Source organism: Asterias amurensis, chromosome 4, assembly GCF_032118995.1.
Source record: "Asterias amurensis chromosome 4, ASM3211899v1".
Lineage (NCBI taxonomy): Eukaryota > Metazoa > Echinodermata > Asteroidea > Forcipulatida > Asteriidae > Asterias > Asterias amurensis.
In genome coordinates, this window is record NC_092651.1 from 12,895,110 (window position 1) to 12,907,837 (window position 12,728).

Here is a 12,728-nt window from a genome sequence, read left to right on the forward strand (position 1 = left end):
GACGGCGTCGGCTGCGGCCTGACGGCCTCCGCAGGCGGTTAGTGGTACGAGTGCGGATGACTTGTGTGCACAGTAGTCGTACGATGTGATAGTGTGTATACGGGTGGGTCATGCGGTGTGATTACACGCACCACGCACAGGGTATACGGGTGGGTTTACAGCGGCGTCTTTTCGGAGCGAATAATGCGACTGCCTGGAGCAAGGCTAAGAGTGAGGACGAAATAGTATACTGTCTTCGAGTTAATGTTTGATTGTTAACCAACAATGGTTGGCCCTACATTAGCCCAGTCTGAAATGATCATTTCACAATTGGTACGAACAAAACACAGATTTACTTAAAAATTACACGGTCTATGAGGATAGTAAGAAATCTTCCTTGGAATATTTCTGTCTGAAATGTCATATTCTGATGAGAAATAAATAAAACTTATTTCCCGTTTGGTGTTCATCGCTCAATGGGCGTTTCATTAATTTTTCATTTTGCATCGATTTCATGCAAAATGTGCAATCGGTTTTTCACTATTTTCTCGTGACCCAGATAGATGGCCGATCGATCTCAAACTTCGACAAGTTTGTCAGTTGATGTATATGGTGGATTACATAAAGTGCTAACACTGCAAGCAATTGTTCTATTTTCTATAATGTTCCTTTAAGGTCTTTATAGTGGAGTGGATAGTGGGTCATCGTTGTGACAGATTTAACGTTTGCCCAACGTAAAGCACTGGTGAGCTATTAAAGTACATTGGCCAACATTTTTTCAGCATTGGCCCGACGTATCCGTTTCCCATCATTGGCCCAACAAAATCAATTAAACTTGTAGCAACATTTCTATTCAGTGATATAGCATGTTGTTCTCAATACTCTATAGAAATTAAAACTATTTTGTAATAAAACCTTTAGTTATTTTACCGAATATTATTGCATGCCTCGAGTATTTCTACACCCCCTTGGGCAGAGGTCCTAACAGCTTTTGTCAAACTCTCCCACAATTGTTTATCATTTCCGCTTTACGTGGATAGTCACATTACATTTTCAACAAGTCAGATCGACGCCCTTAGCGTGAAACGCAACACGAAAACAACATTTATTGCCAATTATGGTTTTTCAATGAAACAAATCAGGGGGTCATGATGGAATGAAAGTGCGAGTCGTGATACGCTGAATGCTTCAAAAAATTGCCCAAGTTAAACTGGAATTAAACGAGATTTTCCCAGTTTTTTTATGAGGTCCGCGAGCAACGGTTTGATATGTCTCAACGGCTGTTTCATGTAGAATTTAAAATGACAGATGACTGCGAGGGGTGGAGAGTTGTACTCTTGGTACCACTCTCTGAATACGATCAAATGGCATTAGAATTATATAGGTTTTTCTCTCAAATACATTTCTTCTCGATTATCACTGTGTGAAATGTATTCTTGTAAATATAATAACAAAATGTGTCTTATCTCTAACTTTGTCGGCCAACTATGCGGTTTTAGGGTAAGGCTTTTTTTACCCCGAGCTACATTTAAGGCTGCACGGTTGACGTTAATCCAACTGTTTTATGACTTTCAAACAAGTGGTTTCCAAAATGGTTGCATCTATGATTTCACATCTTTGTAAGTTAGAGACTGGATGCGGCTACAAAGATCAAGAAACTCTATTTTGACCGAATAAATCAAGCTGAAATGTCCTTTGGCAGGCCGCGCATAGGCGGGTGGGTGGTGTTTATAAACAACACCGCGCCCGATGTCGTGAGCTACGTGAGTATTTTTGCAAAACGCCAACGATTTGATGTAACTTTTAATCATTGATGATAGTGGGAGAAAATGATGAGCGGCAACTATAAACATTGTAAAATCATTTTCTATTTAACTGTACTAAGTGCTTCTGGCCATCTTTAACCGAACCGTGAGAAAGTCACGTAATCTGTTCTCGCTCTAATAAATGATGGCTTTCGGGGTAAACAGGTTAGTATATGGGACTGGACAAACGAGTCCAGAATAACAATGGTCTAAAGGTCATAGTTTGGTAAAACCATAAAAACTTACTTGCAAGAAGCCAATGAAGATGTTTGTATAATTTAAACTATATTTTGACGAAGGATATGATCGAATTAGTTATGCCTGTAAATCAGATAGACGTTGACAAACACAAATATGATCATATAACTCTACTCCCAAAATGAGGGAAATTAAGCCTCGCACTAAAACGTTTTTTTTTATTTTCAATGGGAGTGAATCATGTGAAAAGTCTCGCGATCAACTTTCTAAGTAGAAATGGTCACAATCTGTTTGGTGGACAAAAACATTTGATAACTTTATCACTCCATCTGGTAGTCTTTTTGATAGAACTGTGCTAATGCTAGGGTCCGTTTTGCTATACATGCAGTGTGGATGGTAAGATGTAGAGGGGTCTTGGAAGACTTTGAAGTTCAGATTATTATGAAGTGAACACCGTCTTATTTAATTATAAAGCAACAGTGCGTTAATAGTTAGGTGAGGTTTGCGCTAGCACCTTGTGTCAATGCATGAAACTAGTTTTCACCTGTGGTTAGCATTCCTATTATGTCGGTGACATTTATCACACTGCTGTCCGAAAAGTCGAAGAAACCAAATCTTCTTAATAAGACCCAGTACAGTTATGACCTTTGACAATTCTCTGACTTGACACAAACATTAAAAGTGCACCTGTTGACTTTTGACAATTCTCTGACATGACAAAAACACATTTAAATGGCCCTTGTTTCCAAGCTGTCTTGCTGATGTGTAAAAAGGCCGGCATTGTGCCGATAATGGTGTCAACATTCCCAGTTGGGAGAATGTCCGCACTTGGGTTGTGATTGATCACGTGTCAAGCTCAATGAGGATGGAACAGTGTGCAAACGAGTGTGCGCGCCAACAGGTTTATAATTCACTACAACATTCCATCTGTTACAAGGTTTTGTAAACATTAGTGACAAGCGCAAAAGTCGGTAAATACAATGACGTCACTAATGTACGTGCGTTGCATCGGTACGTGCCAGTTGTCACCCTAAAGAATGGAAAAAGGATAATTTGCACACGTCCCGCAAAGACGATCACGTCGAAATTCAGTTTCAACTAGTTTCATAAATGTAAGATAGGGTCACTAATGGTAAATCGTTTCTCAGTTAAAACAACATCCAACGCAGCCTCTTCAATCTTCACTTATCTTATCTTCATGATTGAGGTATTGCATGGTTAAAGGCAGTGGACACTATTGGTAATTACTCAAAATATTGATTAGCATTAAACCTTTCTTGGTGACGAGCAATGGGGAGAGGTGGATGGTATAAAACATTGTGAGAAACGGCTCCCTCTGAAGTGCCATAGTTTTCGAGAACGAAGCAATTTTCCATGAATTTGATTTCGACACCATGCATTGTGTGTATGTGTTACACTTCATGTTTTGAACTGGCCATACAACCCAAATACAAATCTCTCACAAGGTCCACACAGATTGACAAAATCAATTTAAAGGATTGATCTTCAGATCACAGTTCCGTCAATAAATTTTTACACACTTGCTTGATTCCCCTTTCTGAGTAAAGACGGCACACACCGCACTGATGATTTGTCACTCCAGCCACTTCCAAACACGATCTTAAAAGCCAAACATCCTCTTCATTTACGCCTCTGCAGAGAGAGTCGCTTTCTCGCGTGTTCGGATGAGAGATTCTTGATCTCTCACTATAGAAAATAAATTTCGCCTATCTGAAGTCTGTCAGGACTTTTTTTTTATATACCTTCCGTATATTACCCGACTCCACTCTACACCTGCGTGATTAGTCCACGTTATAGATGGTTGCAAATTGCACAATTAACTTCCAAGCGTAACTGTAAACCATCAGCCTGAAAACCGTACATGAAATAGCTAAAACCCGGGCTCATGTTGCATCATTTAAGTGCAACGGCTATTGCTAGCCTCGCCCGTTTGCCCTTATTGGGGACAGAGTCAACAAACGTCCACATTCAGACACGTTTCGCCTTACAGTGTAACGAACGTATCGGGCCGCAGGACAGGAAATTTCCCCACCAAGAGCAGGAAAGTGCAACCGCGATGCTTCCTACCAAAATATCGACGGCGTTTAATTCGATTCTCGTGAAACCGAATAAGTGGCGACGATGAGCGAACGAAGGGGACGTGTGTTTGGTTTCGCCCGAGAATGTCCACGTCTAAACTCTCGCGGGGTTTGCCGGCGTCCCATGTCGTTCAACTTAGGTCCAAACTTTTGTGTTTTTCTCTCCATCGCGATGGAGTTCAAGTACCGGTATACACACGCTCTATTTATAATAACGGCGATGTGTTTTTGCATTAATTCTATAAGGACTACGTTACGATATCGACTATCGATTTAGTAAATGCATCGATGTCTGAGCGTACCTCGGAGGTCTTTATGCATGTCGTCCATTCACCACGCACATACCTAGATATAGTTCAAAATAAATCACGAAGCGAAGTCCAAACCAAACTCCAAGTCATGGAAAGGATGGAGAACGGGGATTCAAAGAATTAACTGTCACTATTGAATATTCATTATTAAGACCACGGATTTCTTTTAATGACTGCTTTGCAAGATATATTTTGTTCTTGTTTATATACATTTTCATTTAAGTTAAAAATTTTCATTTAAGTTAAAAAGTAAAAGCGTTGTTGTTGTTTGTATTAAGTTGTTTGTTCATATAATGCGTTCGTCCTCTGTTTGTCCGTTTATCTTGCCACTGTTTGTCTACCAGGCTGATACAAGCCTCGACTTATCAATAACACTGTTTAATTTCTTAGATTGTTTAATTACCATACTATTCTGTTCGCTACCCCATTGCATATGCATTTTGTAATAGATGGAAGTAAATGTGAATTGAATTGAACTGAACTGAAGACGGAAAACTACGACATAGTCATTTTCAGCCTCTCCAAACCTCAAATCCCCGACCCAAACAACTTGATGAGATTTCGGGCAAGCTGAGATAATAAACCGTGCAAGTCCCTTGCGCGTACTTGAACATTTTGCTTTATCAAGTTCAGGAAACAGCATCACACACTCCAACTGAGCCAAAACGTTTGACTTGGCACAGTCTGCTGTAACCTGCACAGTCCTCTCGTAAGCTGTAAGATATAAGTTCGTCCATCCCATCATGTAATTCAAAGATCCACCCACATTAGTTGTCAAAGACTAGTCTTTTCACTTGGTGTATCTCAACATACACATAAAATAACAAACCTGTGGAAATTTGAGCTCAATCGGTCGTCGAAGTTGCGAGATAATATGAAAGAAAAACACCCTTGTCACACGAAGTTGTGTGCTTTCAGATGCTTGATTTCGAGACCTCAAATTCTAAATCTGAGGTCTCGAAATCAAATTCGAGAAAAATTACGCAGAGCATGCGATTTCTGTGCATTTCTCCCACCAGCAGCAGCTCATGCAACTTATTGAGTTATATGAATATGCCAAATTGCCAATGACTTTTAATGTTGACGTAACGAAACGGAATCACTATTTCCTAGTCTAGCCGCATAACGTCTCTGCACGATTAGAGGTACGTGGCGGAGATGCTAAAATTACCTTGAGATTTGTAAGATGCCATTGCATGGACACGGAATGACATTTTTATGGTGGCCTGCCGAGTAATTGACATGTCCGAGTTTGTGTGGTTACCCGCAATTCGGTTTTACAATCAGGCACAAGTAATGGAGAAATTCAATTTCGGCTGGCTCCATCATGACTCAACACAAAGCTAATGACAAATGTTATTATTTTACGTAATTAATTGTGATTTTGAGAACTCTGAAGCATCCCGAGTCGTTTCAGGCAAGGACCAGCAATATGAGAAACTTAAAGGAAATATACAGTGGTTTTGAATAGAAGATTAAAGGCAGTGGACACTATTGGCAATTACTGAAAATAATTATCAGCATAACACCTTACTTGGTAACGGGTAATTGGGAGAGGGTGATAGTATAAAACATTGTGAGAAAAAAAGTTATTTTCCTCGAGTTTGATTTCGAGACCTCAGATTTAGAACTTGAAGTCTCGAAATCAACCTTCTAAAAGCGCACAACTTTGTGCGACAAGGGTGTTTTTTCTTTCATTATTATCTCGCAACTTCAACCACAAATTGAGCTCAAATTTTCATAGGTTTGTTATCTTATGCATTATGTTGAGATACACTAAGTGAGAAGACTGGTCTTTGACGATTACCAATAGTGACCATTGTCCTTAAAGGCAGGGTACTTTTTGGTAATTGCCAAAAAACAGTTTCCTCACGTGGTGTACCCCCCAAAACTATGCGGAGAATAGCAAACCTGTGAAAAGTTGGCTCGATTGGTCATTGAAAGTGCAAGAAAATAATGAATTAGAAAAAAAAACTTGTTGCATGGAACTGTGTTTTCAGATTTCTCAGAAAGGTTTCGTGCCTGAAGGCTTTTTCAGACTAAAAAATATGTTTGTTCAAGATGACCTCTCTGTAAAACTACAATATTTTGAAGGGGTCGTATCTAAAAAATAAAGTATAAAAAGTATGGTCATCAGCTCACCCGGTGCTCTTTTCCAAAGAGAGTGTGCATGGCCATTAATAATTGGAGGAATTACCTTTCTCTAAATAAAATATAAAAAAGCAATATTTGTGTTTTATGTTTTGTCAATATGATTCCGTCGGCGGTGGATTTGGGATTATGTAAAATATTTGTGCATTTGAAAAAGAGGTTTCAATGACTCTTAACATTATAATTCATTTTCGACGTTAAACTTCTCTGAACGTTTGGTATCTCGGAGTGAAACTTTTCATTTTGTTTCAATTATCTGCAGCCTATTTTCTGAACTTTGTATTGAACAATTATGTATCAAAACACGTTGTAAGGTACTGTTAACACTTATTTCTCTAAACATTATCATGTTGGTCAAATAAAAATAGTGCTACCGCTGTGAGAGGATTTGAATGAAACGCGTGTATTTAGAATAGGAACTTTCTAATGCAAACACGTTGACTTAATGATAAGTTTCCTGAGACCTGCAAAAACAAAACCCACTCAAATATGCATAGCATTCCTTTGTATTTCAGATGATTAGAAGATTCGAATGAATGTACTTAAAAAAAAAATAATAAACAGCGCTGTGCCATTCACTTTAAACTCAACATAATTAACATATACCGTAAAAACCTCACGGCACAGTTTTGTTGGTTAGGTTTGCCTTTGCCCCGAAACCATCTGAGAGATAGCTGATTTCGGCAAGTGAAAAACCTCTAATAATTGTCGCGTAACGTGAACAAAAGTATGCCACGTCCCCCGGGATTTAAAGGAGGTGCAACCGAAATCCATGATGAGAGCTATCCCTTTAAGGCAAACCAGTCCATCGATTAAGGCCAACGGCAAGGTGGGGCTGTGTGGCTAACTTAAAGTGAATGCAACATTCTTATTATCTGGTGGTGAGCCTACTGAATGAGAACTATGTTTCAACTGATTCATGATGAAACACAAGGAGGAATCATACAGATAGATTCAGCAGGTTATTCATTACGTATTACCCCCCAAAAACGTAATCAAAAATCACTGACCTATTGTTTATGTAGCTTGCTTGAGGCTTATATTGAAATTAAAACAACATGTTTGTGTAAATTTGAACCTTCATGTATGATGGATTCAGTGTACCTCAAAGTACTGGGGCTTCATTGCCAGCGGATTCGTACATCTACATGGTGCATGCTAATTTATTTCACTAACCAATTGGTATTTTAAAGTTGGGTAGGGTTCTATATGGGTATGGGGTCCTATGGGGCTTCCTTTGCTCTTCCCCTTTCTGGCGGCTGTTACATGCGGCGTGTTCCGTCGTTGGAAATTTTTATCCACACGTGACGCAAGCTGATGTTATTAAAATTATAAGTCCTACACTAAAAACAACTGCAGTCTACCATTAATAATTAAAACGAAAACGCTATGTTATTAAAATGTAGGAGAGCCATCTAGAATTAAAGAGGGGCTCCGAGGTTGAAATTCAGTTCCGTTATCCACTCGTTTTCCAAAAGATGTAAACGGATGGAAATCCTAAAGTCTTTAACCTCATCGTAACGGTGTAAACAATGCCATTGTGTTTGATAGTCTTTCAACTGCAACTTAGTCAATCAAAACACGTTCGATGACGTCACATTTCAAATATAACAGTCTGTATGTTTTTTATACGGATAATTGATAGTCCATTCCTAAATTTGGATGATGCTCAGAATTGCATGAATAAGGCACTGGTAGGAGGGAACCTGTTTAAAAAAACGGAATTGACAACAACTTGGCAAGAAGTGACTCTCTATGATACACCCCTTGTTCCCCCTTTAATTGTCCACTAGATTTGGTGCTGAAGGAGCGCAAGACAACCGTGAGATACTCGACGATGCGTCGCTGTAGAGACAACGCCTTCTGCATTGCCATTGAGTGCCACCTCCAAATCACGACCAAATTGAATCGTGGCGACTTTTTCGCTGTTTTGTTTAAGTGGCCTGGGCACCTATTTTCAAACCAATGTGACTTTTAGATATTATACCCTCCCACACTTTGCACATTTATCTCCCGAGCAAGGTCGTCCGGATTCCATTGCCGGTAATTCATCTTGTCAAATCGTTTCCGCAGCAAAACAGTCTCCGTAGACTGAAAGTAAAACTTATTGTAATGGGATTTATCCAGATTTTAGCCGATTTGATACAAGACACGGTAGGTAGCCGATGTAATAAATCTCAGGTCCATCCATAGATGCCCGTGAAAATTGTGTTGGACTTTCCTTACATCTATACACGCAGTTGAAAATATTACAAGGCAGGAAATCTGTTGGCTTAAGATCATAGGGACTTAACAACAAAATGTCCATGCGGAAATGAAACTTGATTGAAGTACGGTGATGCAGAAATCTAGGGGATTTGGTTAGGGGGGGGGGGGTGGAGGAAAGCGAACATTAATTTCTGTATGCTGGGATCACTGGCCTAAATGGTACATCAGGGTATAATGTCAATGTACACTTGAAACAAAATGTGTGCAATTAATCCATGTAGTCCTAGCGCCTCTGTAATTACAAACAATGATCAACGCCTTGACTAATACTTCATCCTGCCAAAGAACATTCACACCCGACGTTAATATAGAAATGACACATGTGAATTTGATATGATTGGAGCCCGTTGTACAATAAAGTTATGCTTACATTACAACAGAGCTGCAGTTAGTGTGCTTTGTACTATCTGGCTCAATAGTGCTCGTCTTGGTTGTTTAAGGTTTTGTGATTTCTTGGTCTAATTCTAGTCTCTAAATGCAGGTCTAATTAACATGAATAAATCACAAGTTACACCCGCCATTTTGTTATCATTTGATCACTAGAAAGTTGGATGACCAAGGCAGCTCCTCTTTGCAGTATTTTAAAACAAACTAATTACCAGTGTACTTATTTCCTTTGTTGAACAATTTCACATTTAACTCAATTTCTAGTCAACAATTCCGTTGCCAATTTACGAAGAAAACTCGTGACGCCCCAAAGGCAAGCATGAGAATAAGATGATTTAATAGGAGTGGTAACCATACGTGCTAACCGCCGAGTACGCATAGCAATGGTCGCAATCCTCGATTCGCAATTCCTCTGTAGTCCTTAGACTGTGAAATGTCAGTAGGCGGACTAGGAGTAAAACAGTTATCAAATACCGATAGTAGGATCGAAATACACACATTAGCGTTAAGTTAGTTGCCCTAAACTGACATTAATTTAATAATGTACCAACTAAACATGAAGTAAATACAACATGACATCTGAGGTTCTGATGATTAAAGAAATACTATATTTATACTACCAAGCCTTTCCTATGGGACTTAAGAACTGCACCGTCACGCCATCCTGCTAATTGTGTCAGTACGGGACTAATTTGGTCTGAAACACAACCTGTTATCGAGTGTTGTAAACAGATGGATAGACGGACTCTTATGACAAAAGAAACACTGTCACCCCCCCCCGCCCCCGCCCCCCCCCAACTCCCTGAACAATAATAACAATAATAATTGTGTACATTGCCAGGCACTAACGATGTGCACCGTTACGTCATGCTACCAATTTGGTCCGTAGGGGTCTAATTTGGTCTGAAACACATCCTCAAATTGAGTAAACAGGTGAAAATAGAAGCTCTTTCTTAGTTATGATACAAAAATACTATCAAGCCCCAAATGATATACATGACCAGGGTTGGTCGACAGGGGACCAATTTGGTTAAAACACAATCCCTTTCTCGAATGGCGTAAACAGGTGGATATAGATAAGATACAAGAAACACTATTAAGTCCTAAAATAGACCTTCACCGTTTTACATTATCCTACTCATTTGGTCGGTAAATATGGCTTAGCGTTTAGCCTTATGCAACTGGGGGAGTTGTACTTTGGGCTGGCATTTTATGGGTAAACTATTTGCCACAAACGTATACATTTTCCACGTGTTGTGTGGCTGAGTGTTCGTTGGGGAACGCGACGATATGGATATTTTTTACTGTACAATAAATATCGTATACGAAATTTACTTGAATAAAATAGGAACATGACTCTTTCCCGTGCACTGTGTGAATCTGTGATGCTCTGGGGGAAACGTGATACGATGCACCATTAACATGTTGAGGGATATCTCACTAAGTGCGCGTGTGAGACGTGGCGCATCCTTCGCAGTGTTGCTCTGGGATGATGGTAGGGTAGAGGAAAACGCGATACGGTGCACCTTTAAAATGTTAAGGGACATCTCATTCTAGCGCCCTTCCCTTTACCACTTCATGCCAGTGTTGCTCTGGGGTGCTCATAAAGGGGAAAACGCGATACAATGCACCTTAAACATGTTAATGGTAAGGACAACCCATTGTATCGCCCCTCCCTTTACCGTACGACAAGACGTGTCGCATCCGTCTCAGTCACTGAACCGGGCGCGTAGCTACAGGACTAACTGCTATTTAGCATGAGTGTCAAATTTCCCTCCTTCCCTCTCAAGAAACGGGAAGTATACGTCACCTGTGCTGGAAACTGTCTGTGGTGGTAAGGGGCCGGAGGGAGAAGAGTGCCCTCCTCGCTCCCAGTATGCAACCAGATAGTTGTATCTCCGTCCAAAAGAAAATATAATTGTTTGAAAACTGCCGGGTGCAGAGATGTGTCAATTGGATATTGTCAGTGGCACACAAAGGAGCAGCAAACCGATACTATTCACACATATCGGAAAATTGGATCCAGTTTCGTCTTTATGATCTGTGATGGACTTGGCTCGTCTTTCAACCTCGACACGAGCGCAATATTTTGGGACATGATAAGACTCTATTGACCAACAACATAGAAGGGATGGATATAAGGTGCATCCGAGTTTACCCCGTTGGCCTTTAGGGATTTTAAGTTCATCGAAATGAGTAGGCGTACAAACCTATAAGGAGTTCACATTATAATCCTGCCATAGATTAAACAATAAACACAACGTGACATTTGTATCTTTAGGAAAGGCTGTGAACTTCAAAATTGTTTGATGAGATCCATTCCGCATTTGTAAGGTGCTCTATCGCTTCGTAAAGACCCTACAAACGTGATGGTCTTCGCAGCTTGCGCGTAATTCGAGATAGTAATGTACACCAGTCCCTGGAAAAAAAGAATGTTTTTTCCCCCTTCTAAAGTGACGATTTTATAAGTTATCACACAAGCGCGTGATAACGTATTTGTCTTCAAGCAAACTTGGCGCGTGACATAGAACACACAAGACGCATAGCAGAGTCTCTCTTTGGTCATTCGACCATAGCAAATACTTCTGCACCATTCATACACAAACTTCCCACAGTTCCCCCCATTCTATGGCAATTGAAGTAACCATTTATCCCATACACTGCTCTTTATATTTTTGTTGTATCAGATTAATTTGATGCATCGTGGTGTCGATTGAAGCTGGCACCAGCCATTTGTCATTCCTCTAATTAGAATCACATTGAAAGGCAAACGCATATATAGAATCCTCCTCGCAAAATAATACAACAAATAGTCCGCGTGGTGCCGATTTGTACAAATCACATTACAGATAAAACGTATCGTCTAGCCAACCTTTTACGAGATCTATGGGTGTTACTATTGAATTCTTTTCACACATTATTAATCTGATTTGTTATAGCTTGGTTTTTCCTTTTTATCGCAAGCCAACGACACTGCGTCCGTCCACTGACCCACTATCGAGGCTTGTTTTAACGGCACACTCTCGAGGGTCGTAACACCGGAATCAACGCAGCCGTGAGGCTCCGTAATTAACACTCAGTGAACACAGGAACCACCATACTTGACTCCGTTGCCAAAGACACCAGAGAAACGCGGCAGTTGAATAACCCAACCGGTCTACGAACCGTGCTTGGGATGTAGTGTTTATGCTTTGGGGCAGTTTCTTTGTATGTGGCATCGGAATCTATTTACGGTGGTTTGAGAGACCAACAGAAAGCAGCCGAGTGGCAAGCGTAGTATATCGATTGTAAAGTATAGACCACAAGCAAACATTAGACGGTTTAGTTACGCCTCTTTTAAACCTCCGTCCATTAACAAGACAACCAAGCGTCCTGCTAAGACTAAACTCAGTTTATAGTTGAGGTTACTTTTACTGAATTGTTATCAAATAAATGTTATCTTACTACGATGGGGTAGGGGGATGCGACTCACATCCCCTACCTCCCCCCCCCCCCCCCGCCATCGTAACAGTCGCGATTATTTCATGTAC